At 42.1% G+C, this 27,404-nt stretch overlaps 1 long non-coding RNA gene across 7 annotated transcripts in view; it reads right to left on the bottom strand.

Moving 5' to 3' along the window:
- Positions 1 to 2,624: 2,624 nt before the first annotated feature.
- LOC111249569 (uncharacterized) overlaps positions 2,625 to 27,404 on the bottom strand; it is a 74,965-nt gene continuing 50,185 nt past the window's right edge. For 2 of the 7 annotated variants that reach the window (XR_002672976.2, XR_015326551.1), the window contains 5 exons: positions 14,331 to 14,431; positions 12,146 to 12,605; positions 8,986 to 9,538; positions 8,272 to 8,364; positions 2,625 to 6,460 (listed from right to left, as the gene is read on the bottom strand). This is a non-coding gene — a long non-coding RNA (uncharacterized LOC111249569). The remainder of the gene's footprint in view (positions 6,461 to 8,271; positions 8,365 to 8,985; positions 9,539 to 12,145; positions 12,606 to 14,330; positions 14,432 to 27,404) is intronic. The other 5 variants (XR_015326556.1, XR_015326554.1, XR_015326552.1 and 2 more) reach the window with 5 other exon arrangements.

The following is a 27,404-nucleotide window of genomic DNA, read 5'->3' on the forward strand; positions in this document are numbered from 1 at the left end:
CATTAGTACGGAGTAATCGGGCTAATTCTGCAGATCTGTATATACTGGCGGGTTGCGACCGCATGGCAAAATATACACTGGAAAAAAACAACAGGAGTTAACGCCCGCGTTGCGACGGCGTCGTTCAATTGTACGAAATTGTATAAAATTGTGACAAGTGATAAACCGTACAGATAAGTGAACTAAGATTGCAGTGGAAATCGTGAACTATATGCACACGTGGGAAACTACGACTCAGGGACGTCCTGCGATGTAGGTTGAACAATTTTAAGATAGGAAAAACGGTGGTAGGCATGTTACCCCGACTTGGAGCTGGAGCTTCTTCTAGCTAACTCTAGTAGACATTGTGTGTCGAAAGATTTACAAGCGTCGATTCTTTCGAGCTTTGTAGTAATAAGCCCTGTATTTAAGTTAGTCAAGGACTAAGGACAGTAAGTAGTAGCAAGTTACGATAGTTCTATTGAATGCAGTTTCTACTATCGCAGCTATCGGAAACTCGAAAGGCACAAGCAAGCCCGCCATCTCGAGCTGGTTTTCCGGAAGCCCTGCTATAAACTAGGAATGTAATTGCCGGTGTAAAAAGTAACTCCTCAGTATTATAGAACTTAAGGTAGGCAATACGCAATGGTAAATCACGTATTCCTTGTTATACTGATCAAGGCCAATTGCCGGTAACGATAATTAATAGCATCTTGTCATTTGCTAAGAGAATTACTTCAATTGTTTCGTGGAAGAGACAATCGTCCAACAATGTAACTATTTTCAAGTTTTCTAATTTTACAAAGCAAAACGGTGAGATTACGAGTTTTTGGCAAATTTTAGTGGGCGTGATCTTCTCATCCGGTTTACCAAAGCTTCACAGCTACAAAGAGAAACTGAAACGAGCCTGTGATAAACCCTGTGACTGGAGCTATAATCAAGTTCAATAAAGGCTATGTCAACTAAAAGTGAAGATTGTCACTGTTGCACATAGAAAATCCTTCCGTCAACTTCCCAAAACGGATTACCCTTCACTATACAGCTAAAAATACATTTGAGTAATTATACTACATAGAGGATCTCGATTAACAGAATGTCCAATATAAGCGGGTTAAAAGTTGAACCTTTTTTTATAAATGGATACCCCAAATCATTCAAAAGATTAGTTCTTCGGTGGGTTATGGTCCGTCGGTAAAAATAGCTTTTGACCAATTCCATGCAAAGCGATTCGCTTTCAAGGTGCTCTTTCCATTGGTTAGTTTCACAGTGAAGCTCACAAATACGGAAGCACAAAAGCAAGGCTTGATGTTCAAGATAACCTTAGTTTACAGTCAACAACGGTGAACAAGTCCATATGTGAGGCTTTTTATACCGTATAATGGCTGTATCCTCATAACGAGCAGGGGTGGAGGGTGCGGGAAGGACATTTCTACAACCTTAACGTCATCCCAGTAGCGGCATATGGAATCTATGTAATATTGCAAAACCTGAACACAAAAAGCTAAATCGATTCCATCCTTGTAGGAACTTTGAAACACGCATTAGTTTTCAACCGTTCGAGCAGTGTTGTCTTCATGCAATAGCAACTAATTAAAATAACACAGGAACAACAAAGGATTATATGCGGAAAAACTAATTACACAGTATACGGTCTGTGGTTTTCCTCACGTGCTATGTACTACCATGGGCTTTCTCGAAATCAATTAAATCTGTGAATAATCCTGCGATAGGTACGATCCCCCGCCTTCCGTCACCTAGCCCGATGGCGAAAGTATGAGGACATGGTGGAGTTGTGTGCAAATGTTTTAACAGAAATCGTACGCAATACTACTGCTATCACAATGTACAGTTATATGATCACAACCGTCACATATATCTGTGTTTGTAAATCCTTGGAGAACTAACAACACAAATATGAGTGTTATTTGTGATGTGGAGAACATGTGATTACATCCAGTTTGACAACAAAAACAACACATTAATGGCTATCAACGAAAGCACAATAATCGGCCATCGAAGATGTCAGCAATGGGGCGATATTGAAAAAAACTATGGCCGTGACTTGATGAAATAGAGTTTGTAACGATAGGACGATAACTTACAGAAAACAGCATCATGTTTATCTCTATCCGAGATATAAACATGATACTTGAACACCAATACATTTCTATAGCCTGTTATTGAACGCGGATACAAGAGTGCCCAAGCGTAAGTTTTCGCAGCATTGTAAAAGTAAAATGATGAACATATGTATGGTGTATATTATATATATCATATATATGTATATATATATATATATATGTAATATACACCATACATATATACCATCTCGCATGGCCCCCTGTCAATGCGGACGATTCAGCTGGCTTTTGAACACGATACTCGACTGTTTAACTCTTGCTAGGAATCAGTAATTAATCATTATATTGAGGTGATTCTAAATTATAAAGGTCTAGGTAGAAAAATGTAACTATAGTAAAATAAATTCCGGCAGACGGAAACGGCTTAAGAAATCGTCACGTCAAGTTTCCAGAAATATTTGATTGAAAAAAAAGCCCCGGCGCATTTTTATTGAATAGAAGACACAATATTCTTTATTACAGTAACAATAAGGAAATATTTTGTAAGAAATAAAAAGTTGTATATTAGTTTTGTATGCTGTGTCGCCTGAGACTTCGTCACATTTTGGGTCTTTTATTAACATCAAATATAAAACCATGAGGGTGGCTTCTTAATGCACGGAAAAGGTGAGGAGAACCTGTAAACGCAGGACCTGATGAGTGTGGAGGATGCAATGAAATCTTGCATTCAAAGTACAAGGGGACAGCTCCGACGACGTTCAGGTGTGGCGTCGTTGCCTGAAGTGAGCTCGTTTCTCGGGTTCCTTTTTTTAAATAGCATAATTGATTTGATATAACTAAGCTAAATAATGTGTCGGTCAATTCTGGTTCATAGAAAATAATTCTGAGTGAATCAGGCCCTCGCAGTGCCGATCAAGATCAACCAGATCTTCATCGAACAAGCGACGTTTGTCTTGGCTTCTCTATTGGAGCCACCCATTTCGATACCACAGCAAGTAAGACACCGCTCCTCCACACGATTCTTTGCAAAAATGAATCATTGTGGCATCGATGCCGCTCGATTTTAAAATAAAATATATAATATAATATAATAACAATAATATATAATAAAAGATAAAATTTTGAAGTGCCGTAATTCCTTGGCGGAGATTCATGGGGTACTCAAGTACCAAGTGTTTGTGTGAACTCCGGGCACTCAAAATAATCAACGACGGTCAGAAGACTACAGTCTATCTTCTCGGCTAATTCCCGAATTACTTGTTGGCCGTCTTTTTTGACAAGTGCTTTCACGCGATTGTCATCAAACTCAAATGGTCGACCAGAACAAGGGCATCTTCTAAGTGTCAGATGCTATTTTCAACATGCCTAAACACTCGTAAGTAGCCTTTTTAGCTATAGCGTCATTATAGTACATGAAACAAGTCTCTAGTTTTTTTTTTCGCAGCGTTTTGGTTCCGACGAAATGCGTAGGGCAGAAGATGTTGACAACGTACATTTTTGAGTTCTTCTAGGTTGAATTGTACTCACAACACAATAAAGTTAAACGGTACTGATAAAGCAGGAAAAGCGTCTTCGAGCGCTGTATCGAAAGTAAACAAGTCAGCGAAAGTACGAACGAGACATTTTTTGAAAAAAAAACGAAAGTGTAGAATTAAAAGCTGAAGCTTCATCTCTTGTATAGGAAACTTTGAAGTTAGGCTTAGTGAAAATCTTTGCAGCAAAATCGGTTGAAACGCAGTGCTAAATTACGCCCTGTCGGTCTTAGGTATTACTCCTAGTGGACGATACGAAACGCCCAAAACCCAGGCAATTCAGTAAATGTTACGCGTAGTTTGGTTAAAAGGATACATCTCACTGAATTTTTGGACAAATTTTAGACTGATGTTCAAGGTTTAATGCATAAGTGATTGAGGGTACAATTAGACTTCCATCAAGACTAAACAAGTACAAAATATATAGACGTATGAACGTGGGTATTTTGCACACAGCGCTCGCTGACGTTTGCTTAAATTCAGTCGCGTTTTATACCTTGTATTGTGAGTACTGACTTAAGCCGTGCCGAGAACTGTTGTAGCTGACTATTTAATTTAAGAAGATATTATTTTGAGTGGTGTGCATGCAACGCGTTATCGGAGAAGCCGTTATGTAATGTAGCTCAGAAAAGTCTCTAAACATATATTTCCACCATAATTTTTCATTAAATCTGTCCGATAATAGTTTCGAAAAATTTAAACGCAGCTTAACATGTGGATATGGCAAAATACATTGTCGAATGCGCCCTTGAGGCCAGTTAAAGCCACAACTACGACATCTTGTTAACATTTCATTTCTAATGCTACATTTTCTGCCTAAACCATTTACCATTTCATACTACATTCATCATCCAATAGAGAATAATTTTGTTGCGCAAGTAATTCCAGCGACATGTGGTCCTCGCACGACGCTACCTGGGTATCCAATAGTGAAAAGTGTACAGATGTCACTGCGATAGCGTAGTGAATAAAGCGTTTGCCCGCTGATCTAAGAGACAGGTGATAATTTAAATTCGAATCCGGACGTAGACGTTTTATTTTTTATTCCATGCTAAAAGACAGCATTTTGATGAAATCCAGGTAGGCGTAGTCAGGTGTACTGTAAAACGGCTGAATGGACTCCTGCATATAAATAGCGTATGTACGGAAGTTGAATTTACTAACATTATATTGGTATATACTGAGATCTACTCAGGTCATTATCGATTCCTTTTCGATCGCAATTTAGGAAATTGGAAACTTCTCTTATACTAACTTAGCATCATAACTTCTCTCTTTCCCTTGGCCAACCGAACTATGACGGAGTCACGTAAAAGTACAGTTGAAGTTCGGTTTGTCATAAATAGGCGCCACCGTTATCCCTTCTGTTATCGAATGTATCGTTTGCCTCCACAACTTTCTGTTTGAAAATCTGAGTTTTTTTGCGTGCGACTTTACGGAGCGACAGGTGATCTTTGTAACTAGATGTTGGAATTACTATGAAAAAAATAGGGCTGAATTATATCAGAGCAAATGTCTAGTAAAGGACATCATCTGCAGCTAAGAGTGAATAGTTTCTTTTCAAAATTGACATGTAATTATTTGGAATGACGTATTCATATTATTTGAGTAGAAATAGACTCCCCTTTCAGTTTCTAGGGAATTCTCTAAGCGAAAAAAAAATATTATACAAGGAAAATTGCTATAACTTACCTCCAACAGGATTCTTGCATAATAGCAATATTCATTCAAGTTCTGCTTTCAAGTAGAATTATTTATTTCAACATCTAACCGCCTCGTTTTTAACTTCATAACAACTACTGACATTCATAGAAATTGGTGAGGTTCGTTACGACGGAACTAAGAGCCAAATGTTTCAAAGCTGCCATTGCAACCAACGTCAGGTGATGGATGAGATCTACGTCCTCACGGCTCTAGTGCGACAGATTTTCCACACAAAAATAAAAGCATTTTTGTCGAATTGTACAGATCGAACCGTTGTCATAGTGAAGCTAATTCAGCCGCTGCCATTGCAACCAACGTCAGGTGATGGATGAGATCTACGTCCTCACGGCTCTAGTGCGACAGATTTTCCACACAAAAATAAAAGCATCTTTTGTCGAATTGTACAGATCGAACCGTTGTCATAGTGAAGCTAATTCAGCCGCTGCCATTAAGTGCAATACGTACTTCATCTAAACGATACACATATATGTTCACCCGCGTATTTCATGTTGCTCGTAGTTATTGCGAGATGTAACTTACATTATTCATTACATGGTCATATTAGTCATAAAGTTTATCTATTTATGCTTATAAAGTATGCAATAAATCACACTAAAATCAAACCCAATTCTTAAGTAATTTGTTCTTTCAAAATTGACTTCTCCATACAATTGTTAATTTTTTTTGGATTTAAAGTTGTATACCATCGATACTATTTAGTTGATCTTTTGCACATGTTTCCAAGTGCATTTTTTCGAGTTTTTTTTTTATGGAAAAATTAAATTGTACATACAAGAAAAACATGTTTCTTCTGCCCATTTCCGCTAGACTACACAGACATTCCGAGTAGACTACACAAACTAATGTGGGATTTTTTTCTTTTTCTTCAGTTATGGCACAGACCTTTCGAAGGGCCTAACCAAAGTTTAGCTAGTAATGTTAATTATGTCGTCCAGATTGCGACTTTTTTGCCTCCTCATGCATTTTTCATGCCCATTTTGGCTTAGTTAGCACCCGGGTATTTTGTAGTATGGCCCATTTAATTAGGTCAGTTTACCTTGCTTAAAGGCAAGGTGTCTTCATTAAGTTCATCATCCATTGTTAATGCAGTTTTCCATGAATAAGCATGATCATCACGAACTCGAACTGCGTTCTTGAGTACGTCTGAAATATAATGTCACAACCATTATTTTATTGAAATATCGCTATTTATAATCCTTAGTTAGGCACATTGTCATGTCCTTAGTATTACGAGAACGAGGAAATACCGCCATGTAATCATTAACAGTGAAAGGTGCTAGCGCAACAGTACAACCACCATCCCTAGTTCATGCCGCTGCAACAACTTCGTATCCCGATATTCTTACAGAGCCTTTAGATTTCCATCACTATTCATATCAACATCCATAATGTCATCAGCTTCCTGCGAAACCTAATAGCTAGTCATTCGAATAAGGGTTGCTAAAAAGAAAAATAGAAAGGAAAAAGAAAAAGGAACGAGCTTGTTCAACCTCAACGTCGGATGCTGATGCGTCCTACCGACCATGCGATACGAAGGAGGCCAAATAGTAACCACAAACGGTACAACGATTCACCGAATTTGTCAATCTCACAGTCAATTTGTTTCCGGACTTCTATACGTCACATATAGAATGCTGCTCCATCACCACGGAGCGCAGCATTTGTGTTCCATTGATGGATAGGAAGGGTATGGGACGACGCTGAGGCCAAGCTAAATGAGCGAGCAGCGGCAAGCAAATCGAAGAAATCGGTAATATTGGAAAAAAAAGAACACACTACAGCTTCGGCGAACGACGCCAACGAAATACGACGGCTTGTAAAAAACGTAGGGAAAGTATAGGCAACCAACCGACCGACCCGTCATTATACTAATATCACGCTTACGGACCACTACACTGACTTGTCACCTTGGTCGAGCCATTCAATTGTATAGTTACACTGATTGAGACATCATTGGACGTAATTTGCTCAATGATTCGGCTGCAGCTGTGGCCTGCTATGGCCTGGAGTCTGCGGCCGCAGCAGGCCACAGCTGAAAAAGATGCTACTTGTCGTCGCTTTCCCTCAGTTCGCTTTATTCTCCTCCCCCGTATTTTAACATCTGTACACAGGTGCAACATTCAGTATTCGGAGGCACGCCCGTCCTAGAATGAGTCCTTCGTTTAGATAACTTAGCTGTGTTTTGTAACGGATGCCGAGACACTCGCCGCAAGCTGGTCAATTAGCTTGGTTTCTAATAGTGCTACAGGCGTTCGTGGTGGATAAGGCATGCAGTTATAAGCGCAGGGAAGCAGAAGACCTTCGTAGATAATCAGTTACACACTAGAGGGGAAGAGGAACAGAAGGATTAGATTATAGGAAGGAATCTTGTCATTAGCATTATTATTATTATTATGTGTACGGCGTCGATTATAATTCCTCTCGGCATGGCCCGCTAATGCTCACTGATTATGACGGTGATGATGATGATGATTACTACCTTTTACTGTTCTAAAATTATTTTTGTTAAACGACCCTTGCAGTCGCGAAAGTTCATTGTTATCTTGTAGATTTTTTCTCTGTTATCTGCCTGTTTTGCTATCGATGAGGCTGATGGCTTAATCAGTGTGGCCAGCGGCCCAGATCGACGTGTAAACGATTCTATTAAGCGAGGAAGTGCGTAAGGGTCGTGTAAAAACAAGAATATGAAATAGAGTATCGACGAGAAGAGCCGTCATATAAGCGTCATCGATACCGCCATCATTTTCGAACTCAATCTCATCAACGTGAGAAGCATCTTTTTCTAAAGCATCATGTAATCGCTTTGAAGCGTATTGATGGCAATCACGAAATTGTACGAGTTGAAGAGTGTATAGCAGAAGCACAAATATGTTGGCCCACTAGTAAGACAACGGTAAGTGGCGCTGCTGTCGTATTTCGAAATTGAACCCTCTTATCATGAGGAAACGTGCTACCGATTAATTACTGACGCGGCTGACTGCGGCCTTCCTGGGTACGTCGAGACGACTTTCAGTATGCAGGAGACGTGAATGATGCGACTATGAGAACTGGAAAATAGTAAGAAGAACGAATGTAATTTAATAGGATGCGTGCTCGGGAATATTAAACACGGCGTAATGTCTTTATGGACATGAGCGAATCTGATTTGGGTTATGTGTATGTGTGTTTGGTATAAATCTACTACCGGGTCAAGTATGCTATTGACCATATAGATATAGGGTCTTCAAGAAAATGAATTCAATATAGCTTAACATCGTTTTAGGAAAGCATTTAGAAATGAAGCGCGTAACGCCCTCCTTTTCAGAGAAATCTGTCCCGATCATTCGATTGCAAGGCTTTGTCTCCTGGACACCGGCTGAAAACCAACCGCCTTCAGCAACGCTCGATTGAAGTACTTCAAGCATCTAATGATCGTTACGTATCTACATGCAGTTTTCTGCCTAAAAATGACATACATTGCCCTCAATAATTCTGATTATCATAAGTACCCAGCGTCATGTTTTGTTCTTCAATCGACTCGTATTCTCTAAACGACACTTTTTGAATGAACACACTCAGAGACACGCCTATGCCATTTAAAGTAACCATATGTAGCCATCATAGCTGTGGTGTCCCTATGAATATATCTATTGTATTCAGCAGACGGCTCGGTCCTGTTTCACGCCTACCATGAAACAACGGCCTTTGTGTCGTGCCATTTGAAAAGCATCTCCGTTCGGCCAGATCACTTATTCGGTTGCGCGTTTATTTCTTCGTTATATTGCGGACTCGCTTAGCAAAGGTGCCAATATTACGCAGCTCCCTCTTGTGGTCGTTTGTTCATCAGTTGCATTCGTCTGCGTTACCTGGAAAAAATAACATGACACTAGACGCTCAATGGAAAACATCCCACTAAACATTTCGTCGCATGTTACTGACTGGTAGTGCGGCGACGTCACCCGCTCCGATCTTTCCGTGAGCGCCGGGTGAAGCTATAGAGAAACGGGCGACAGACCGTCTTTCTGCAAAGGATCATTCGTCTTTTGTTCTTCGGAGAATGAGCAAACGGTTCTGCGTTGGGTCTATCTGCGCGTATGGCTCAATTACTGTTTAAAGTGGAGCTAGAACAGACCCGTTCCAGAAGCATTGGTAGTAGTAATATAATCCAACTAGAGTGCTCTGTATCGTGTGGTGGAACACCTCTGCCGCCAGCTTCGCAGAATTGACACACTCTAATAACACCTAAAATAAGAACATAACAAGGTGCCAGTATTAGTACGAGCTTGAAAAGAAAATTCCCGCTGTTTTTGTAACCACTTTCATTTATTACACGACGCTGTTACAAGCGAATTTGGCGGAATTCGAAACTGAATTACTTTTGAACTAGTCCGGGCAGAACGATGATCTTCCAACGCGTTAGGGATACTCTCTTGTCTTTTTACATACCTACCCCAGCAGTCTAGCAATTTCTGGAGAGCTATATACCAAACATTTACATCCCTATACGTAACTTTTTTACTTGTGGATTCTCGAAGTATATCAATAGCGAAATATGCCAGTTGCCCCTTTTTAGAGCATGGAATGCCCTGTAATCACGTAGACGTAATCGGAAGAACAAGCGAGTTGGATATACCTTCACTCGACTCAGGAAGTGATTAAGAGACAGCGACGAGATTTGTAGTAATCATTAAGTATCCAGACTTCGTGTCTCCGATTGCCATGGCAACGGTCCGTGAGTCTTTTGAGGTATTCAAGATAGCGGATTGGATTCGTTGTTTTATTTTCGATGAGTATCTCATGATTGTAGATGCCCCTGGATATCCTCTATAAGTATTAGCATCACCTTATGCCCGGACCTACTCGACATTTGCACGAAATTCAATCTCTCTCCTAAGCGATGTCATTTTCTCACATGGTCCCTCTCAGGCTGGCGGTGAAGGTCGAATCGTGCGCAGCCTATGGTAACTGTGTGCTCCAAGCGGCTTTTTGTTGACTAAAATTGCATCCGGAATAGATCTAACGCGTTGCTAGCTATTCTTAAGCAAGCTGACGAGTAATCCACCTCTTTTTTAGTTCGTGCATTTTCAATGTTCGATCTTTAGTTTGGTAACAGGTTGCATATGAAATATTTGTTTTGGTCCGCGGGGTTATTATCTCTGCTTTCGTAAAAGCCTCTGAGTGCAGAAATGGTACCTGTGTACTTCGGGTTCTGACATCTGGCTACCTTTCAGCGCTCCAATATCCGTTCTTGAAACGTTTCCAGCATTCATGTACTGTGCTTTTACTGAAGACAACCGTCTTTGACCTTCTATCTCTGATGAATTTCCACAGCGCTGTGGCCTTCGAGAAATGAACCTGGCTTACACTTTTAGAGACTAAAAAAATGTTTTTTTTTTCTTTTGAACTCAATACACGTAAGTTGACTGATTTTCCCCAAAAGTGGTCGAGCGGCTGGAACATTTACCAGCCACACTTTGCCCCTAGTGGCGCGTATAGGGTTATTTAATTTCAAAGTCCGCCCTATTCACCTGTAGCGGTTTAATAATCTTTGAGCAAGTGAACAGGCTTAGGTCAATGCGATGTCCCTTTGCTTTCTACGGCTTCCGCCTAATATTTTTCCAGTTGATGTGCTCTGCGAAGGACCCTATTAGTTTGCCCTATTAGTTATGCCGCATCGGTCGAAATAGGTGACGCCTAGGCAGAGTTGCCCACTGGAATATGTTAGTGCTCGCTGGATCCACAAGGCAATGTACGGGGTAACGCTGTCATACCCTAGTATTACTTCGCGTCGCCCATTATTAATTCAAGTCTTTTTTCTGTTAATTTTCTGACTTCGACGAATGAGTTCCATCTAGAGAAGGGTCCGCCTTGAGTAGTTTTAAGCGGATACGATCAGCCGATCTGACACTAGCACCATTCATCGGTTTCACTGCAAGATTTGTTCCCCCTCTAACAACTACTCATTGCAACATTGTTATACAGGCAGTCCGATTTATTCGGAAATAGGGCTGTAATTTAAGCTGTCGAGGGTTTCAGGATGTAGATTTTTATGGCACATTATCACCTAAAGAAAAAAAACAGCGACAGCATATATGACTTGTCCCTGAATTTGAACGAAAATTAGCTATTATGCAGTGTCTTCACACAGCACGAGTCCTCCGTGAGGATTAAAAACTTTTTTTTTTGCCAAAAAGCGATGGTCTGCGTCATTGCTAGTTTTCACGCAGTTTGCAAAAAAGTCAGAAAGAATTTTCATGCAAGCTCTCAATAAGGTTTAGATTTACAGGGCTGGAAAACGCATCAAAATGATTGAAAGGGCCAGTCTTGGTACATCTGGACCCTTTTTGCACAAAAATTGTTAGGAGTTTTGAACAGCAGGACATCGCCATTGCTAACCGGATCGTATACTCAAGATTTTCGGTGCCCTTTTACACCTTTTGGACTTTTAAGCCAATTTGAACTCTTACAGTTTTCGGGGGTGCTTTAAGCACAAAATATAATTCAGATGGATTTTTCTATATTTAGCATATTTAAGTGATACTTTAACGAGTTTACACTTAGAAATACTTATCGGTATTATTAGTAATACGGCTAATAATATTATAGAAATAGCTGAGCTGTTTAGATCTCTAATTGAAGTTGTAATCGCAGTAAATGGTAGTTATATTGAAAAAACGACACTTTTAGCACATGTAGAAGGTTTGCTGAAACAAATGTCTTTGTTTAGATACAGCCTTCTAAACAAATAAAAAAAAATCTCTGGATTAGGTGTCCTGCTCTATATATATATATATATATATATATGTATATATAGGAATGAGAATTCTTCGAAGAGGTAAATGAACGCACTGTCGCCGTTGAAGATGATGGTACAACGATAAATACCGCTGTTGTTGATGATATCTTGGTATTAAGGAGTGGTTACGTCTCCAATGCGGTTCAAATTAGTGAAGAGTGCATTTGAGAAGTGAATTAGAATGCTTCGCCGGCCGACTTCGCCGGATTGCGGACGGCGAACCGATTGGAGAGAGAAGCAGCGCGCAAAAAAACACGACAGCTGTGGGCCTTTACCTTCCTTCCGTACTGTGACTCCGATTTCGGCGGCTTCTCAGGGCAAAATCGAATAGTCTCGGTCGACCGTAGTCCTGCGATGCTGACGTGTTCGTTACCAGTGTCGCTTTGCCCGTAAAGCACAGACGACCGTGTTCGACATCGCCGTCGAAGAAAACGATGAAGTTTAATTGCCGTAGCAGGTTTAACGGGATTGTTCCGTCACATTATTGGAGTTCTGTGGGAACCACCTGAAGCACTGGAATCAGACAGAGTACATGAGTAAATCGGTAAATCACTCGATTATGTACGTCAGAGTAGTCTGAAATGTGTGTCGGGATCGTTTGATATCTGGTGTAACTAACATAGAGTTTGTTGTTACAGGACTTGACTACGATGGACGAAAGCTGGTAGTCTATTAAACGCCCAGCGACTGTGACAATTTCGGACCCCATGCATAGTAAACGACTTTCAGTAAAACGTTTTATGTACACGCACACTTGACACAGTTAACTAAGACGTTTTACTAGGTCGGTAAAGAGGTATCAGTCTGTAATAAGCGACGGTCATCGTACGTGGTTATCTAATGACTGTTAAGAAACAAGAAATCTATAATAACCAATAGTGAGACATTTTGTTCAGCAGTGCCGTAATTAACTCATCCCGCTAATAGTGAATTCCAAACACATGCATAAAAATAGTAAATACAACAGGTACGGCAGGATGGAGAATAGTATGATAGGTAGAACTTGAAATGAAGATAAGTTCTTGACATTTAACGTTATGTATGATCGAGTCACATGGGAAAGCTTTCGAAAAATAACAAAGAACACTTCAAATATATATATATATATATATATATATATAGGAAAACCCTTTCGTCGATATAACTCAATAATCAAAAGACTTGTTTAAACGAATTTTCGACAAACCACTCGTGCGTAAACTTGCAGACTCTTTTTCTTACGAACTCGACACTATATATATATTACTTGTCAACTTCTTAGCTCACTTAATGATGTTTTATCTTTTAACACGGAGAAACCTTAAAGTAAGGACAGCAACTCTCTAAGGGGCATCCTGTCAAAGATTTACCGCGTTTATGTAGGCCGATTAGTTTCGACACAAACACCTTTATGAAAAGATGTCATCTAAGAAGATTTGAAAATACCTGTAGCCCATAAAAGAAACAGGTTCTATATTCTCGTTTCCAATACGAGCAGTGCCCGGCATAAAGCACATTTGGTTGTATTTGTCATTTCTTATTCGTTATAGCAAAACGGTGTGTAAGACTTAAGCCTCGTTTTTGAAGATATGCGAAGTCGTTTAAACGTGATATCGCTAGCAGCACTTCAGCATTCGTGCAAAATGATCGTTTGCTCTACCTATTATTTCCTATATATTTCTTGTTAAATGGCAGTTAAAAGGACAAAATCCATCGGTGAAATACGCCAGCCGCATTGCGTGCCTGTGTCCTGACGACCCCCCGCCCTCCCCCCCGCCGCCGTCTGTGACTCTCCCGGCTGCTCTCATCGCAAGTCGATTGTGACGCTAATGATCAATCATCTCGGCATTTTCAAATGAACAGACATACAGTTCGAAAATAGCAAAACTGAAGTTATAAAAACACGCTGCAACCCCATTTGCCTGGTGGCATTCTACAACCCCACAGCATGCGACTATTTCTGCCGCTTATTTTCACTGCCACTGAACGAACATACAATTCGACACAATTATGACTAGATTCTTTTTTGTTTTCTTCTACGTTATGATTTACAGAGCAGAAACCCCTCTCTCGGACGAAAAGTCATTTGATGATGAGCGGTTTTTTGTCAGACCACCCCGGATGATATAGCTGGTCATCACATTGCTTGTGTGCAAACACTAGATATACGTTTCACATCTGTATGTGCCGCCATCATTGACCCTGGCGACAATAAGGGACGTTATTATTGAAAATAATTACAATAAGATACGGTCACACCTGCGAGATTGTTCCATATAGATTCTGCGCTTGATGACCGTCTTCGTCACTAAATGCCGCGTCGTAACTGATCACTAGCGGGTGCTATTCCTCAGCATCGTCTGAAATATAAATTATCAAGCAATAATTGAGAGATTCTTTTTTTTTTGGTTTAATGTGCCATGTTGAAATTGTAATGTTATGCGATGTCATTCCTAGATATTGATAACTAATTCACCACTTTTACGCAGCTACAGTGAGCGGATCAGAGAACTGGAATTGAACTGAAGTTTATATCCCACACACTTCTCATAGTAAACGACTTCAGCGTATAATATCGAATATGTGGGTACTTTAAAAACAAACGCTTATGATATGTTTGCTATGCCAGCCATGACCTTAGAAGAACCAGTGTACTTATTTGTTTCCCGGTTCCCCAATGAATTTACTCCCAGCGCCGCTTTGAAGATTGTAAATATCTACACTTACTCAAAAGGAAATGCACATTATACATATATGTCATGTGTACTCAAATTGATTAGATATACCTGCGCAGATAGCTAGCAGCCAAATCTACAGATCATATTAGTTCCGGTTGAAGCTCATGTATCCGCTTTCGAGGCTCGAAGGCGAAAAAAAGCTAAAGGGTCCTTTAAACGGCGACGCCGTCTTTTCCTAAACGGACCTCATTGCTATCATAGTTTCGCGAGCGAGAAGTAGCGAGATGGGTTAAAGAAATGCTATGGAATCCCCAGAATCGTGGTCTGTCCTGGTTACGGTGACGTTAAAAACAGGCACGACAAAAAGCTGGTTACCTTTATTTTCAACGTTCCTGGCGCTCAGAGGCCGGGAAGGAGAGGGAACAGCTTGTTCAAGGCGCATAGGTTCTTTTCTTGTGCTGACACTTAGGGGCTAACCAGTTACGAACGAACGGAATGTTAAGGAAGCTGAAGACGACCTTCAACGCGGCGACTGCACCCGCAGCATCGGTAGCACTGACCTCCGTATGTGTTAAGATCTATGTATACAGCCAGTTGGCCAACTTCAGGCGCCTATTCGCACGCCCCACAAATGTCGTCGCAGCCATTACGACCCTGCCACAGAGGACACTTACGTACGCCGTCAGAAACTAGCCTGGCTACCGGCCACCGAACTAACGGCAGGAACGTATGACATTATCCGTTCACGATTCGCCTCGCGACCAAGCCTCAGTCGGTTCAAGCCGCCCTTCGCACCTCTTCTCAGCGGAAAACAGGCAGAGAAAAGGTTGACTAAAATGCCTACGGTTGTTGCTGCTGTTGGCATGATGGTAATGACGGTGGTGTTGAAAAAAGTAAACCTTTACCAAGGTCCTTCGTCGATCACCCTATCTTTTGTGCATGAAAGAAAAATCTAACTGGCCGTCGCTGACCCTATAGCAAAAGCCTGAGCCGAAGCGCCTGCAGCGGCTGCCAGGTTAGTATTATACAATAGTTCCAGGTAGCGCGGCCCATAACCAATGAATAACATACACAAACGCACACAAACATAAAATATTTCTTTTTTTCTATGTGAGAATAAGGTAAAAATCGTCTACTTTTTTCTCGACAGGAACCATCGAATCCTGATTTCGACGTTTTCGATGACGGGATCAAAATAGCAGTCACAGCGTATTTCACTTAGGAACCTCCAACATCAGTACCAATGCCATTCTGTAAAGTTGAAGTGAACGAAGCCCGGGCGGCCACCTCACTGCGCCGTCGATTTGACCGGTTTGTCGGCTGAGAAGACGCTCGTTCAGCAACAGCGATCAAATACCTATGTCCATCTGTGTGTGTATGCACGGAGTATCTATTCTATGGCTAGGCAGCGCCAGAAAGCTCGTGAGTTGCTACCTGACCCACTGCTTGTAGCATAACATAACGCCATTTTCAGTGCTGCTAGAATCATCGTAGTCTAGCCATTTAGCGACCTGGCTGCTCCCACTTTCTAAGATAAGGTAGTGACGACTAGAAACCCGCCTTCAAAGGCCAGACACCGCAGCGCCGAAGCTAATGTGCGAGAATGATCAGGATTGGGTCGGAGCTCGACAACAACACTCTCTGACGCTGACGACTACTAAAAAAAAACAGACAACAACATCCTAAAGGTTATTACGGTAGCAGCGGCAATCGAAGCAATGACACAGTTCCGACCTATGAAGTACTACTCCGTACGAGAAGGCTACTGAGATAGCCAAATTCGGCCAGATACTAGTAGCCGCCTCTGTCGGGAATGATGGCCACGACGCTATGGCGCTCTAGGACAACTAAGGCGGCCTGGCCAAAGCCAAAATGTCGATAATGGAGCAGTTCTACTAAATTTGGCAAAATAACACTTCTAGCTCATTGATTCCGTCTCCACCTCTTCATTCTCGCCAGCTTGGGACGCGCAAACACATGCTACAGTAGCGTCGAAGGCACTCCCCGGGCGGTAACAGACAGTTGCGTAAATACCGTCCTAACTACGATGAAAGTTGTACGATAATAAGAAATCGCTTCACGGTAACATGCCCCACTCGACCTTGTCGTTGGGACTAAATGACAGGAGAGAGCTAGGTAGGACGAAAAATAAATCTGCGAAATTAAAGGGCCGCCCGCTTCAATTAAGTTCCAGTTCTGATGCTTGACAATTTTACACCCCGCTTGGGTTTGCGCCGTAATTAATCTGAAATGTCAATGATGTCGGTACAATCGAACCCTAATGATGGATCTAAACGCGAGGTACTCGTTAATATGCAAAGCAAGAGATTCGCGGAACTAATGAGCACGAGTCAAATGATAATTTAACCCATGCTAGAATCTTTATTTCTCTCGAAGATTTATTTCAACTTCTGCGGCCCCATATTACTTCCAGCTATTGTCCAGATAAACCAGACGTGCAAAACAGACTCTTGAGAAATCTGTTCTCCACTACATCGGCGCTTCTAACGGTTCTCGATTGTTCTGCCGTCCCGTCGTGTCTCAGCGGATGACACCGTATAACCTGTGACCCGCTTCATGGCCAAATCTCCTCAGCGCACGCTAGCATTGCCGTATTTGCTAAAATCGTCAAGACTCGAATCTGACAGGATAGCATGCAGGATCGAAACGGGCAGAGGGATCCGCGATTCAGCGGCAATGACACAAAAAATATCGGCTGTCCACGGGCCACCGGCAGCCATTTATTTAGCGGCGTCGATATACGGTCCCCGGTGAGACGAACCCTTTAAAAGTAGGTGCGCCGTTAAAATCGTTACTGTAGAAAAAATTTGCTAGACAATTCGCCGCCGTATACAGCGATATTCAACCGTCATCGAACTTGATAACAACATTGAACTAAACGTCGATGCGGGCTAGACGTCGCAAAGCCAACGAGGGATAGCCAGATCAACAGTGTGTCGTCTCCCTTAAATTCTGCATTCGATTCACCATAGAGGAGTACGCTCGTATAAGCAGTACGATTGGTCAGAGTGGTTCTGGTTGTTAAAAGCGGGCAACCCAATCGTGAGAACAAGACCAGCCCGAGGGAGGGATGATGATAATAAAAATAACATTTAAGCGGAGCCCTTAATAGAAACACCGCCAAACCAGCTAGTACGGCGGACGCATAAAATTTTGTTCATCTTCGGTGTCTGCTCCCAACGCATATCTCCTCTGCAGTTCTTCCTTCCATACACAGACGTTTATATCACGGTCAATTTATATATACATACATACATATATAGATCTTGCGGTAGCTCTCTTTGCTCTGCTGCGGTGGAGCGTTTTAGTGTTTGTCAAGAATAGTTCCTCTTTTGCTCATTGTCAAGTTTCGTTCGCTATATTTGCTTCTGCGTTCGTTTAGAGTAACGAGGGAGCTAATTAGCTACCGAAATCACGTGTCACGCTTTCCGCCGACACAGCTGAGCTGTTGGTCAAAGATGCCGCTGGTAACAAGACAACGGACTAAATCTCAGGCTCTGCTTTCCACCCCTCGAGCCCCCCCTGGCCTTCCCCCCCGACCACCTTTCGTCTTTTAGATGAAAATTTCACTTAGAAAACCAATGGTAGCATAACGCGATTAGTAGATTCAATGGTGCTGTCGCTGTCGAGGTAGGCACCTATATAAAGATAGACTTTAATTATGATCATTTATTTTTTAATTTATCGTGGTCACGATCTGTAAATAAGCAACGAAAAGAGACCACCCCGCAAATAGCCTAACAGCAACACCTGTTAAATAGTCACTTCGTTCAGATGGAAAATCATGTATGTATACATGGTGGCTATAGAGCACAACGAAAAAACGAATGCAACTCTATGAAGTATACTATCATCGCTGACTGGATTTAATTGAAAATAGCAACCATAGAATATTGATATTTTCTACTATACGTAGCTAATGTGTTACAGAATAGTACAGTTTATATTTAACCACCTTTTCGCATACGTTAATTACTGAATTAAGGCCAACAGTCGGGATATCAATCCAGCTAGTGAAACAGTCTTCGTCATAGCGAAGACAGGCAGCAAGCAGATGGCAAATGGATAGTAACCGTCAAACGAAGATCCTGTACTCTTACGTTTCGTCCATATACGAGCAAGCAAGGTGGCATCGTTGTCGAACCCACACGACGATTAGTACGCTGCTATCATAATCCAGCATGGACACTGCTGAACGAACCACTTCCCTGATAAACTCCCGATTGGTAAAACCTGCATCTCGTCTACTTTCAATGCAAAAGTAACGAAAACCTCACCGAGTTCTATTACAATCAGCCCCTTACGTATACATGGTACGCGTATGTGGGTTATTGCCTGCTAAAGGAGGAATCCATCAGCGAACGATTGTAGCTCTTCTCCGTCGACACGTACTCACCTCAATGTTCTCTCTTCACTGTAACGTCTGCACAAACGAGTAAATGTCGTTCCTTGTCGGCGCATCGTCACGCATCACTCTAAATCTAAGGAGCATTTTGCCTGCTGTATATAGTAGGTAGGATATTGGCATAACTCCTATACCTGTAAGCGTAGCTGCCTCGACATAGGCGCGCAAGCCTGTTGTAAAATGATTTGGTCACTTTGAAATCAATGTTGGGGTTCTGCAGGTGGGAACGGCCCGTATTGATCCCAGAATACTATCATTGCAGTTTGGTAGCGTAGGCTGCACTGGTTAGAGAGCAGCGTGTATATGATGCGTGCCTTTCGATAATAGATTTTGTCTTCGTTCAGGGGAACGTACAAACCCTTTACTAATTCGGATTATTCTTTATCTCAGTATTGTCTTCTTGCGCTTTATTACATGGCTAGTTTTTACACGAAATTTAAAGACGTTGATATCTTGATTGGGTTTATGATGGCATGTGTTTATAGCTTATAGAAAATGTCTTAATTCTTCTATCTGTAAGGGACATCTATAAGAAAAAAAGCTGGCGAAGGGTTTACTCATAACGTTCTTGTGGTAAGCGTAGCGGTGAAAATCAGGCTTTTTGTTTTTATATGCCATAGTGTAATAAACATCTTATAATCAATAATGTACCGGAATCACAGTATAGTACAGTATACTTGGTGATCTTGATTTGTTTTATTTTATAGGCTAAGTATAACGTAATATTTATAAGCTGGCGAAGGCCGAGAAGCTGATTTTTATTTACACTCTACCGAAGTAAACTGGGCACACGCCACCACGTCATCTGAAGGATTCAACGTTTTCTACATCACTCCTGATAGACGACAAGACTGATGCGTGCGAAAGCTCCGAGGGCGCCGGCAAAGTAGTTTGTTATTGCCCTCACCGTTGCGTCATCACCGATGACCGTAGTCAACATCGTTTCTAGGATAGGTCGCCGACACCTCAGTCGGATCAGTGAGGACCAACGCACGATATTCAAGGCGTAAGTAGAGTTCTAGCACATCGAAGTATGCCAACATTTCCCACAAATCGTGTAATTCGCAAAAAATGTATTGGACGGGGTATTTTCCCATTAAAAACTTCAGCACCATTATTACAGAAGTGGGCCGCAGCAGGAAAACCTATTGTTAGCTACACTGCATCGAGTTACCCAGCATTCACACATATTCAACATATGAGTACCGTTCAAAAAGACATGCGCCGCTCGTTTAGTGGCCGACGCCAGGCCCAGCAGTCCTGTGAGATAACTTCGTTGGCCCATTGTACAAGGTGCTACCTATCTATATATCGCATGCTCGATGCACGCGATAGCTTCTGATAGCGGATACGATAAATTGTGGCAGAACCCTCCCGTGTGTCGTCTTATGCATGACAGGAGGTTCCCACAACGTGCCCAGGCGAAAAGAGGCACGCTAGTGTAACCCGATGTATTTTTGCGTAAAGCTCATTCGCGAGACGATTCTTCGATGTGGTGCACGTCCCAAGCAATGCTGGCCACAATATTGTTGCAGCAACCGATCATCTTTCTATGGTGGGTAATTGCCCAGTCTGACCTTGAATAGGTCAGACAACCTGAGGATTGGTTGGGGGTGGGGGGGACTGTAACCGGGTGTTGCCGAAACGAACTCGCTATTGCATGGGGGCGATGCTCCGTCGTCCAAAGATGTTCCGTCGTAGTTGTTTTTTGTCCTGTCGACATGCTGTAACAGGGTGAAGCGTCGCGGTGAAATCAACGACCCCAAACAGTGATGAGTATTGTGCATGACGCGATTCGCTCGTACGATTTAGCGTGGCCATGATGTCTATTGCTGCACACATTTCGCACAACCAACAAAGGACAACACTGATTGCACGTGTAGTCCTACTACGGCTAAAATGTCTGAAGGCTACCGAAGTTACCGGAAATGTTATGTTATCTATAAGCGATTTGTTTTCCATTTATGTCAAAAGTCAGACGAAATGCCACTTGCATATGTAAGGTGAGCTTTAAGCAGTACGCTGTCGCGAAAATAATGCTCATCTAAGTACGCTATAAGTATTGCAGCTTATTGGATATGACCGCACGGCTGGTAAATAATATAGTTGAAGATGGTAATATTATCCAATTTACGTTTTCGTTGCCTAGGCTTTTGACCTAACTATTCGGCTGGGTTCAATCAACGCAAATGTACGGTCGGTCTAGGTACATTTACGTCTTAGGTTCAATTCTATCGCTTCGCTCACGATTCGTTATATTCATTACTTGGCGCCATAAATCAAATAGTGAGGATGAAGATCAGTAAAGTGTGTTTAGTATTTGTCTCCGCTTTGCGTGTCCATTTTGTCGTTGCTGTGACAACTGTCTATTGTTGTTGTTGTTGTTGTTGATGTTGCCACTATAGACGCCGTCGGTGAATGTTGATCCGTTTGGTACAATGTACACTAACTTGCGACCGCTGCATGTAAAATGTCCTACGTACTTTCGGTTAGCGCGTCGCTTAGACGTCTGTTATACGTCAACCGTTCTGATTTATATCTTGATGCAATTTCTACTTATTGCCCCTGTCACCGTAGTTGTCAGGGCTCATTGTAATGTGTAGGCTGGGGGAAAGCAGCAGCGTTCAGCGACAGGAAGTGCATTTGCCCAGGTGATGTCTAGGTGAAGCATATATTAAACAATACGATGAGAGAGAGAGAGAGTGGAAAGGTCGAGATAATTGATACGCCACACCTGGCCTAAGTCGACCTCATGTCGGCACAAAAGAAAGATAACTTCAGTAGTCGACGTTCACTGCAGTGGCTTTTACTTTAGTCGTTCTTTATTTTGAAATTGTCACGAAGACAAGTTGAAAGAACAGGTTTGTAATGTGATCAGTCACGAAAAGCTTTATTGCCCCGCCATAAGTGGTTACTATTTGTCTGTATTCTTTGAAATAAACGAATTTCAGCTAAATGAATGCACGTGGCGACTTTAAACAATGTGTCCATTGTATGCGATATGTCTCTCTCTAATCAAAGTGTTAGGGGCTGATTTACGCTAGTAATAGACCGTGGATTGTTTGAAATGTAAGGCAAACGCTCGCAGGTTTCATGAGCTCTATGTGCCGACTGCCGCTCTGCTAATTATGTGGTCATAACTTACATTTTCCTAAGTTGTCTAATGTTACCAATTTGTAAGTATCTAGTGGCCGTCTTTGGTTAACTACTACCACTAGTCCCAATCGTTTGCTCAGTTTGTCAAAAACAGAGCTAAAAATAAACCCAACCACAATTATAATTACGAGATTCGAAGTAACAGGACTGGAAATTTGAAGTAAATACTTTTTCAACCATAGGCGCGAGATACAATATCTATTGCAGGATTCGTCACATCTCGAAGCGCTGCGCAAAAAGGTCATTGGCTTGTGGAAACCTCAAACATGAAGACTATAATTAGCGGATAGCAGCTCTCTCGCGACGGTTCGAGCGGCCGAAGTGCTTTAATGTTCTCAAGAATGAGGTCTTTTTTCATAACATCTTCGCGACAGGCCAATACGAACGTAACCTCTAGCTTAGGCAAACGTAAAGACGTTTAGAGAAAAAGTCATCACCGGTTTCCCATTGTCGATGCTGCTATCGACGCTTTCCTGTACTATTTGCCGATGTGTCGAGATAAATAGAACCTATTGTACGGATCGAACTATCGTAGATATTTCTATTTGTTTACGTGAGAGGGAAACGAATTCACGACGACTGTTTAACCCTGTTGCAACAAACCTTGCGAGCCGCACCTGTTAAACAGTACTCTCCATGTTGCCTCTGGAAAATCGTTGTTACTTTCTCCGGAAATCCATTTTCTTAAATGACGTACAAGTGCCAATATACACCTACACTATAGGTCCAAGATAATCCGTACAAGTTATAGATGATAGACGTAGCTATCAAGTTGTCTTTTGCGTACCGTGGCCTTTTAGGACAACGCATGTCGTTGAAGTGAACGTTTTCACATTTGGAATGGACCTATTGGAACCTATGTTAGTTAAGGACGCCGTTGTGATGGATTACTCAGAGCGCTATCGTATCGTACTATCTCGGATGGTTTTTGACAAGCAAAATTCAATGAAGCATGCCTTGAGTCATTGGCCATTAACATATTCCAATGTCGTTCGTCGATAGCGTTTGGAGCGCCAGAATTGTCTCCTGGTATCAATCGGCTTCTGTTCGTAGCTTATGTCGCTCGGTGTCTTTTGGGCTTTACTCAGGGCCCCCCGTAATATCGTTGGCTGCCGACGCCGTCAGTGCCTAGCACTCGGTATGTTGGCTGCCTCTCGTTGCTGCCGCCCTCGTTGTGACGAACCGAGGTACCCCGGCCATTACTAACACTAACAGCCGCTGATGCAACAGCACCAAAATAACACCGATAACAAACACAATTTATGATACGTACAACTAGTTTTGATTAATGGCAATAACGAGAGGGCCGGGGAACAAACACAACAAATTGACGAATTATTTGGGTCACTTACATACACAGCGAAAAATAACTGAAAAAGGTAAGCGGAAAAGACACGGTAATGGCCATGTTTATGATGACGATGTCCGCTCGCTATGGGCAGCACTGATCGGCTATTACATATAGGGCAAGTAACATGAAAATACTGACGTATTCTATTAGTGCCAAATAGAGAAAGATAGCTAGCACGCCATAACAAAAGAAACGATTGTATCGGAAATCTTAAAAGCAGAGTTAGTAGATGGGATACTCACAAAGAACACGTTCATTTACAGGATGTTGCAGAAGTTACCCAACCACGATTTAACATCGATACTAATTAAAAAATGGTCCAATCCACTTCCCTACGCAAAGGACACGTGGGTATTGTTAATGCATATTTATACAATTAAACGCACATTCTAATAATAAACCTTACGCGAATTGATGACAGATTCTACTTTTTGATGAACTTTCGTACGGTGGCCTGATTTTTCGAAACACCTTGTATACGTCATTTTAAAAGGTATACACAACACGCTAGGCCTTCCCACGTTCACAAACGCCAGGCGTATGCAACGCGCGCATCTGGCTTTAAACGCTCGCGGTTTTTTAAATGACCACTAACGGAAGCGCGACGACGACGACGACGACGGCGGCGGCTGCGGCGGCGGCGGCGGCGGCAGTAGCAATACTGACTGGCTGTATCGGCTGATTGAAAAATAGCGTTTCTTAACAAGGTGTGATTGTGTAGCGTAGGCTGAATGAAAAGGTTGAAACGGTGCTTTTCTGTTTTAGTTCATTTTCGACATCGTTAGGATTGCTAGTCAGCCGCGCTATGCCCTGTGGCGCACATCCTCTAGACGTCTGCGAGGCCTCGTGCGAGACTTAGTTACCTTCTATCCGCGCCGGTGTTGGACAAAAAACCCGACGCTGGTGGTCTCCGAATGCTCGTATTTTATTAAAGTCTTTATTTGGTTTAAGTGTCATTAATTGATCCGATAATAAATTGCGATGCGCAGACGCGATGAGCTTGCCCGTCACAGTGATGTTGTGACCGTACACCTTTTGCCTGCTGGCAAGTTTTTACGTGATGATTTCTTTTTCTTCCTACGAAAATTGCTTGACAGAATGAGACGATCCTTGGTCGCTATTTTGAAACACTTCAACGGCATAAAATAGGTAATGAACCTAATGTGGTCATATGCAATCAGCGAAGATATCCACCAAACCTCTTCATATTAGGCGTATTAATGGACATTTTGATATGGTCCGTGATAATGACTATAAATAACCTTCGAATATTCGTGAATAGCAGGACTCGACATCACCTGTTGCATCTGGTTAATTTGTGTGCATTGAAGTTTCTAAATGGGCACTTCAATATTGTAGATCCTTTGATGTCAACGGGTGTTCAATCGAGGTCGACAGTTATTATTGGAAACTGCAAAGATTGAAACGACAGATATTCTATTTCGCCTTTACCTGGTAAGATTTACGCAATGGAGAAACAAGCTCATCGAATTAACAGCGCTCTATGTAATTTAGCCCCCGGTATTCTATAGCCGCTTATGTTTTATTTATTACTCGTTAGCCAACTGCAATTAGCGAAAAACGTAGCAAACACGTAGACTAGGCGTATCGCTGCTAAATCATCGCCGTCGGAGAAGTTTGTCTCGCGCTGGAAACGTGATTGTTGTCTATTTTCACCCCATCGTATAGATACTTTCAATCTTAAGCCTTTTCACTATAAAATTGACGTGTATGAAGCACACATCCACACTCGGTATTTCGAATTTCTATAAGCGACGTTGATGCAGAACGCTGAAGTCGATAGGAGCTAACACCGTATATTGTTTCTAGAGCTTTTAAGTTAAAGTACATTTTGAAACAAAAAAAAAAACAGGTAAATCGACGAAATCTTCTATAGGCGCATTCGTACAAAGGAGCGATGCACCAAAGGAAAAACATAGCAAGATATGGGCGTGCGAAGCGGCAGGCTGTAAACAGACTGAGCAAACCTTTCTACGGGAGAACCTTTCGTCTGTTACGCGATGAATAGTGTACTATAGACCGCGAAGGGGGCAGTAGCATGATGCTGATGAAGCCATTGAACCGAACTATAAAGGCATACCTTCCCACGCATTAGAGGTGGGGGCGAACGTAGTTCTACCCAGGGAAGATTCTGTTTTCATGTCGTTTTAATAAAGTAGACAACGGCAGCTCATGCGCAGGATTTGATCAGTCTGTCTGTTGTGGTTTGTTGGCGTAATCCGCCGGCTGGCTGATCAGGTTTGCTTGTTTTCAAAAGCGAACCCCATCCAAAATGATCGAGGTATTCTCTTTGAATTCAAATGTAACCACCAAAAAAAGAATTGTCTTAAATTTACTTTATTCATATAAAATAAACAGTAACTACACTCTATAAAATAGGGGAAACGAAAAAATGTACTCAAGGTTTCAACGCTGTTTCTTGGTTCTGCCTAATGTAGAGGGCACTTGGAGATTTAATTCTGCTTTGTGTACAGCGTTGTTAAAGGTTCATGATCGGATATTGTTATATATCCCGTCAACTTTTTCACAAGACATTTTCCAGGTTTGTGCAGTAAACACCATTTTCGAGCGTTGCAGCGAATATAGTGGAGTATCATTGGCTTCTTTCAACGGTCGGACACTCCGAGGTTCCGGGTTTGGGACCCCCTGGACTCGGGTCACCGCTTTCGCCAACTCTGCATGGGTGCTCATTCATTTCTAATGTACGTTGGTGCTCACTGCAGCAGATCCTTGGTGTTTCGCTCGTTGAGCGCCCACTTCTCGTACATAACAAAATCAACGTCGTTTCTTTTCCGTGTGTAGGTTGTTAAAACTCAGCATGCACCAGGTAGAAGCCATGTAGTGCGAATTCTCTAGCCCCCCCCCCCCCCCATCCCGTCCCATCCCAGGCCCGGGTTGAGGTCGACTGTCTAGAGGCTTAGAAGCACACTTGCCACGACTCGGCTTAAGGCGGTATACGGTAGTCCCCCACTCCGGTTATTCGCGTGAGTGGCCACGTCCGCCAGACTTGCCGTATACGCGCCAAAACTCGTAAGTGAGACCAAAAATGCGGTTTGACGCGAAGTCAACCAAGCAAACAAGAGAGACTCTGCCAATGGCTGTAGTGAACGAGAAAAACAAAACTAGAAAAGTTCAGTAAGAAATCAGCTCATTACAGAGCTGTTCTTAAACCGGCCGTCCGTTTCAAAGTTGTGTGAGTCCACTAAGTTTAGCAGGCCATCGAAGACCATCAAAAGCCTATATTAGAAGATTGACGCATACATCGAGAGCAAAAAATTCTAATGGACAAAATTACTTAACAGTATATGAGTCCTCGTGACAATGCAGTGATAACGTGTTTATCCACTAAACTTAGAGACACGTGGTCCAGGCTCGATGGCACGCACACACACACAAACTATCTAAAGCAGTGCTTGACGTAAAACTCGAAACTTGTAAAGGAGTAATCCCATTTCTAGATAACTTAAATTGCTCAAGACCCGCTTAGAACTTGTCTGAAAGTTGTCTGCATCCTGCCCATAGAACAGGAGAAGTTTGTATCACTATTATAGACGACATGAGGAAACTGATACTTACGTGGAGGTGCGTTTAAGCTGGACACGATTAAATGCCAACGTCAGCCTCAGCTCCCACTGACATTTCAGTCGTCTGACAGATTGGGCCGAAAGCAATATACGAATTATAGTTAAATGTTTATGTAA

This window comes from Varroa destructor, unplaced genomic scaffold, assembly GCF_002443255.2.
Source record: "Varroa destructor unplaced genomic scaffold, Vdes_3.0 BEIS01000004.1, whole genome shotgun sequence".
Taxonomy (NCBI): domain Eukaryota; kingdom Metazoa; phylum Arthropoda; class Arachnida; order Mesostigmata; family Varroidae; genus Varroa; species Varroa destructor.